This window comes from Triticum aestivum, chromosome 7D, assembly GCF_018294505.1.
Source record: "Triticum aestivum cultivar Chinese Spring chromosome 7D, IWGSC CS RefSeq v2.1, whole genome shotgun sequence".
In the NCBI taxonomy this organism is placed as follows: domain Eukaryota; kingdom Viridiplantae; phylum Streptophyta; class Magnoliopsida; order Poales; family Poaceae; genus Triticum; species Triticum aestivum.
In genome coordinates, this window is record NC_057814.1 from 427,396,739 (window position 1) to 427,403,982 (window position 7,244).

The following is a 7,244-nucleotide window of genomic DNA, read 5'->3' on the forward strand; positions in this document are numbered from 1 at the left end:
GGTGGTGAACTTTGATGCCCAGTGGATGTAATATGTGTAATAGTCGTGATAGCCTAGCATAAGTTGCTTGCTTATTTATTTCCTTGTTGTCTTGTTTATTTGTTTGCTTGTAGTCAGTGCAGTTCTTTTTCCGCGGTTTGCTAGTGGCCGCAATAACCTATTTTTTAAAACTAGGCCACAATAACCATGGGCTACATATTTACTATAGTTACCATGGGCCTCCTACGGGCCGTCTAAACAATGGGCCTTCTAAGGGCCGTAGAAACAATGGGCCTTCTACGGGCCGTAGCATGAATGGCCCTTCTACGGGTCATATGATCGATCGGCCAAACATGGGCCAATAACAGACCGCATTATGGGCCATAAACGGGCTAGATTTGGAATCGTCCGTTCATGGGCCGACCATAACGGGCCGTCGTTAATCGGCCGTATTTGATGACGTTACAAAAATGGCCCAAAGGATTAACGGGCCGCAAATGGGCCGATTGTAACCACGGGCTGAATTTGGCCCACAAGCAGAAAGGGCTAGTAACGGGCCATAAGTAACCGAATGCTGGAAATAAGCCCAAGAATAAATGGGCCCTGAGAAAGCCGAAAGATAACACGGCTTGGAAACATCCCAATGGAATAATGGGTCGTTAATGGGTATAAAGTGGTACACACATTGCGGGCCAGATTCACCACGGGTCGTTAATGGGCCAAGAGTTACAAATGGCCTCGTATGGGCTGAAAGCTATCATGGGGCATACACGGGCCGGAAGTTACAACGGGCTGGAATCATATTGGACGGCCCAGATGAAGCTACTGGGCTTAATTCCGATAGGCCGTAACGGGTCGTGAGTTAGCGGGCCGTAAATGGGCTATATACGAACATGACGTTAACAGGCTATCCGTGGGCCGGCCCGTTACCTTTTGACCAAGTCAAACAGGCCGGCCTTTTCACCAGAATGGGCCTCTGTTGGGCCGTGCCACGTGTCGACGTATCATAGGCGCCTCCAGTTCAATGAATGGATTACATATGTCCCAACAGTGAGCCAACACGTGTTTCCTCCGGCCAATGACAATTTTACACGTGGAAAATCCTCATTGGTCCGGATTGTTAACGGGTTATCGGATCCAAAACCGGACCCGATAGCTTAACGGCGACCCGTTACGGTGGATGCCATGTGTTGGTCACCCTTGACGAAAGCACTTCTATGACGCGCGATTTATCGTCATGGAAGTGGACACTTCCGTGATGATAATTTTGGTAATGTCATGGAACACTTCTACGACAGCACATGTATGACTATCTTGATTCTGTCAGAAAATCGTCATGGATGTACATGCATGACAGAAAACGTGACCTACTATGACAAACACGTATCATCACGGAAGTGTCTTTTTCTTGTAGTGCTTGCCGCATCCATCAACGTCCGGTTCTTCCTCTCCGCTACACCATTTTGTTGAGGGGTGTAAGGTGCGGAATGTTGATGCTTGATCCCCTCATCACTAAGAAACTCATCCAAGGTGTAGTTCTTGAACTCGGTGCCGTTGTCACTTCTTATCGTCAAGATCATTGCATTGTGTTGGCATTGAGATTCATTTGCAAAGTCGATGACGGTTTGTTGGGTCTCACTCTTCCTCTTGAAGAAATATACCCAAGTGTATCTTGCATAATCATCCACAATCACCAAGCAATACTTTCTACCCCCAAGACTATCAAAGGATGGAGGTCCAAAGAGATCCAAGTGAAGGAGCTCCAAGGGCCTCTTCGAGTAGATGATATTCGTGGGAGGGTGAGCCTTCTCATGTAGCTTTCCTTCGATACAAGTACTGCAAGCACGATCTTTGGCAAAACTAACATTTGCTAGTCCACAGACATGGTCCCCCTTGAGAAGACTTTGCAAAGATCTCATATTGACATGGCCTAAACGGCGATGCCAAAGCCATCCCACGTCAACTTTAGCCATTAGGCATATCGTGGTCTTAGTGGGTCGCTCCGAAAAGTTAATCACATAGAGACCGTTCTTGACATGCCCAACAAAGGCTAGTTTAAGAGTCTTTCTCCACAAGAGGTCCACGGTATCAATATCGAAGAAGGTGGCAAAGCCCATGAGTGCAAGTTGACGAACGGAAAGTAAGTTGTGTCGACGTCCTGGGAACGGGGGTACCCAGACTTGCCAGCCTGCGGCCCAGGGCGTGGCTCCACCAATGACCTGGTACGACCCATCTTCAATAGCAACCACTCGAGACCCTCGCGAGCCGGACGACACCAAGACCTCCCCTGGGGCGGCCTCGCTAGGCTGGCTCCCGAGGAGTAGAGATATCTATGCAAGGGGCACCTCGCGAGGTTCACGTGACGTGAGCCATGACGACCGAAGCCAGGCGGGCGCCAGCCGACACAGAGTGCCAGTTTCCCCTTTGGTGCTAAAGGGGCAAGTGCAGGCGAGGAGTTCCGAGGCGTCAGGCAAAGGTTTCCATATCGGTGCAACGAGACCAAGACCAGCAGGACGGCAGGACGGAGGTCACCACCGAGCCCACAACGACGTCATCACCAGAGCCTTTGGCAGGCGAAGACCACCTTTTGTCAGGATAACTTGTACTAGTTGTCTGCCTTCAAAATTGGCCGTTGTGGGATCCCTTCCCGCCTAACATTTGGGAAGAGGACCAGGGCCTCTATAAATAGGACTAGCCACCAAGAAGGGAGAGGGATCATTCGGACCCACCTTGCACACACAAGCTCACCGAGCTCAAGAACACCTCTCCTCAGGAGGCTGTTCAACCCTTGTACTTGTTCATCCACAGCCTACAAGACTGTCGGGTGGTTGGTGCGACATATGCCAAGGGATGGCTTATCATTGTGGGAGCCAATAAAACATCGCCGGTGCCTGGAAACGGGATGAGGCGAAGACATGCACGCCGGCGAATCTTACCCAGGTTCGGGGCTCTCCGAGGAGATAACACCCCTAGTCCTGCTCTGCGGGGTCTCCGCATGATCACTAGATCGATAAAGAGTAGCTACAATCGCTCCTCGAGCTGTTGGGATCAAGGGAGAGGAAGAACAAGGCTAGCTCTTGCCCCTCTCTATCTATGGTGTGTGTGCGTGTGCTATGCTTGGAAGCCAAACGTGCAGAGGTGCGAACCCTTTGCATGGGTGCTCCGGGGGGTTTATATAGGCCTACCCCCGGGGGTACAATGGTAATCCGACTGGGACCTGGCCCCAGCCGCCAGTGTCTACGCCTGCCGGCTTCTCCGCCGGCTGCTGGGTCCCGCCGGCTGGTGGGTCCCACCGGCTGCCGGCTACTCGGTCGACAGGCCGGCCCCACCGCCTAGGGTCTTGTCGGCGGCTGCTTACTGTAGCCGCGCCTCTGATGATGAGGGCTTTGTCGAGGTAAGCGTGGCTACAGTGATCCGCATCGGGGGCTATCACTGTAGCCTCACCTCGTCTTGTCTCCTTAATGGGGCTCCTGCTTCGAGGAAGGGAGTCGCCGGCTTCTGGAGGCCGGCTATGCTCCTGGCCGACTAGGAAAAGCCGGGCCGCCTTCACGCCTCTCTGTGGCTAAAGGGGCCCGCAGTCCTTGGGCCGTACAGGAGTGGGTCGTGGATGACGTCGTAGCTGGCGTGGCTACAGTGCCCGGCCGCACGGGGGACATCCCCCCCGTACGGCCTCCTGTAGCCATGCCCGCCTCGGGCTTAGGGGGTCGTGGGCCGCGCTGTGGCCATGCCCCGTCAAGTCGTCATTATGTAGGAGTGGTTGTGGTCTTGGCCGGCTTCTAGGAGTCGGCGTCCTTCTTGGCCGGCTTCTTGGAGTCGGTGAGGCTGGGTCGCCTTCCGGGAGTCGGCTTTAGTGGTAGCCGGCCGGGGAAGGCGGCCCAAATGCTTGGAGTGCTTGAAGGCCCAAAGGCCTGATAAATTTTCTGAAGAGCCAGGGGTAGTCGGTTTGGCTACCCGTGGCCAATTACTCCGACAGTAGTCCCCGAAGCTGATTGGGCTTTGAGGTGGAGTGGGGTTCGAGAAGCTCGATCAGCTTCATATCGTGACAAGCCGGCAGCTAGGAGCCGGCCTGGTGCTGGCGTGCCGCCTTTAGTCGAATGCTTCTGGAGTCGGGGGGCGGGGACCCACAGGCTCGTGCACCGGGCCGCGGGCCGGCCTCGGGCCGTTGGCGTGCCACGTGGCCGGAAAGCCTGCCAGCCCACGCGCGTGACGGGACGTCGCTGCAGGGAGGGGGCCCGCCACGTCCGCGCCCTGGCCCAGGCGTGGATCCTTTGTATCCCGAAACCGCCCGCACGTTCCGTGCGGCAGTTTCGGCTCGCACTTATGCCTAATAAACGTGGGACATGGGGGGAGTGGGCGCAGTTAATCCCACGTCCCCCCCCCCCACGTCCGGCCTCTTCAGCCGCGTGAGGCTATAAGTAGGGGGAGGTGGAAGGCGGCAGACCCTCGCACGCTCCTCCTATTCCCTTCGTCTTCTCGCCTTGCTCGTTCTTGCGACAGCGCCTCGCCGCCGCGCTCTTCCTTCGCACGCTCCTCCGCCGCCGTGCCAGCTTCCGCTATGCCTCCCCACGTAGAGCAGCTCGGCGGGGATTGGGATGGCTCCATCGTTCACAACGACCACATCGACTTTCTCCGCGACACCCGACGTCTGCCCAGCGCGGACAAAGTGGAGGTCCGCCTCGCGCCGGAGAAGGAGGTCAGGCCGGCGCCGCAGGAGGGCGAGCGGGTGGTCTTCCGCTCGCACTTCCTGCGCGGCTTCGGCCTGCCAGTGAGCGCTTTCTTCCGCTCCTGGTTGGACTTCTATCAACTCCAGCCGCACCACCTCACCCCCAACGCGGTGGTGCTGCTGTCGGCCTTCGTCACCTTGTGCGAGGGCTATCTTGGCGTCCTCCCCACCCTCGAGCTCTGGGGGGAGTTCTTCCAGTCGAAGCTGGGCACGCGCGTGAGGGGCGTGCCGGCTCAGACCGGCGCCTTCATCGCGTCGCGGAGATCAGGCGCCGACAACCCCTTCCCCGTCATCACGCTGATCCAATCGGTGAAGAAGTGGCAGAAGTCATACTTCTACGTGCGGAACATCGCTCCCCGAGGCGACTACCTCAACCTGCCGGCTTACGTAGCCGGCCCGCCGGCGGGGAGGCTGCCCCAGTGGTCCTTCCGGGCGGTACCGCTGTCGCAGGGAGGAAACGCCGCCATCGCCCGCCTGCGGGTGATGGTCCAGTCGGAGGGGCTGACGGCGCCCGACCTCCTGGCCGCATTCGTCACGCGCCGGGTCCTTCCGCTCCAGAGCCGGCCTCATCTGATCTGTCAGATGAGCGGCCAGCTCGATCCGAGCCGGATGTGTACCAAGGAGATGCCGCGGCCTGACGCCGCCGACATGGTGAACTACCTCGCCAATTGCCAGCTTTCCGATGACTGGCAATTTGGCAAGGAGCCATACAGCCACGCCAATCCCCCGCCTACGGTACGCTCCCTTTCTCTTTTTCTCTTTATCTCTCTCAGCTTTGTCGCCGAGTTCCTTTGGGCCGACTCTAACTCCGTCGGCTCGCTCTTTTTGACAGAGTCCTCTGCTTCGACCGGCCGGCGGGGTGGACGCGGAGCGCCGCTTCGTCCCCGACCGGACCGAGCACGACCAGGAGGACCCCGACCTGGGGGTAGTCCATATGGAGGACGCCACCGAGCCGGCTGGCGGTGAAGCAGGCGGCTCCGGGTTTTCCGCTACCTTCGAGGACTGGCCAGACGAGGACGAAGCCGAAGCCGTCCCGCCACGCCAGCCGGCCCCCGGACGCGGCGCGGGCTCTTCCGGCGCGCAGCCTGCTCGGGGTAGAGGCCAGAAACGTCGCGCCACCCAGGGCATGTTCGGCAGCCGGACGAAGAAGCCTAGGGGTGGGGCGGCGGCCACCAGGCGGGAAGAGGCGGCCGCGAAGGCAGCTCGCTTCCGCAAGGTGGTGAAGCAGCCGCAGACGGTATCGGCGTAAGTTCTCTCTTTCTTCGTACTGTCCTTCTCTCTTTCCTTTGATGGTTCTTGAGTCTTCGTCTTCTTTTTCAATGATCAGAGCTCCACTGTCACTTGAGCGGGCGGCTGCCGGCTCTGTTGTCGAGTCGCCAGGGGGCTCTGGGAGCACCACCCGCCGCGTAGATCCCCATGCCGCCCTCCTGGAGGCGACGGAAAGGAACGCGCGGGAGGTGCGGGAGGAGCAGGAAGCGCGGGAGGCGGAGGCACGGAGGGCAGCCGCCGCCCAGGCAGCTCGGGAGGAGGAGGCGGCGAAGGCGCTTGCCGAGGCCGCAGCCAAGGCCCAGGCAGAGGCCGAGGCCGAAGTGGCGGCAGGGGAGGCCTTGATGGTCACCCCCCTGCGCACCATGGCGCCCGGGGGCGCGGATCCCTCGCCAGGGGGAGCCAGCGGTTCCCAGCCGGGTTTGGGAGGGAGCGGCGACGACGTCATCTTCTTGAGGGAGGCGCCGGGGCCGACTCCTCCGACTGGGGCGGCCCAAGGCGGCCAGACTGAGCCTGCGCCCTCACAGTTGGCGGAAGGTGAGCCGGCCGCGGGGGCTGAGGTGGCGGTCCTGGTTCCGCCAAGCCGGCGTGCGAGGAAGGCCGCGGCTGAACCGCAGAAGGCTGCGTCGGAGCCACAGCCGGCCGTGGGCTCCAGCTCGTCGGCCCGAGACGCGGAGGCGGCCAGCGCTACCTCGGGGTGGACGTCGGGCAGAGGGACAGCGGTGGTGAACGTCGCCGCACAAGACGTACGGACCCGGCTGCAAAGTCAAGCCGCGGCGCTGAGGCAGTTCACCGACGAATTCCTCGCCACGCGGGCAGCCATCCGGGTTAGTATTCTCATCTTGTTCTTGATTTCTCTCGTGGGGGCGCGCCAGAGCACCCACTGGGTGTAGTCCCCGAGATTCGGGCCGACTGCTGAGCAGTCGGCTCGGATCTTCCTTGATGATTTTGTTTTTGCTGCTTTGTTCTCACTTCGGTCTTCTGTCCATTTTGCAGGATTACCATAACCTCCGAGCGGCCGCCTTCAACTCCCAGGCTCGGGAGCTGACTCAGAAGACCGCCGATCTCACTGAAAGCCGAGGTATGTAACTTGATCTTTATCTCATGTGGGGGCGCGTCAGCGCACCCACTGGGTGTAGTCCCCGAGATTCGGGCCGACTGCTGAGTAGTCGGCTCGGATCTTCCTTGATAACTTCTCATTCTTCTTTTTCTATTTCTGCAGCGGCCAACGCCAGTCTGAGGGCACAGCTGGGGGAGTCCCAGACTGCTCTTCGTG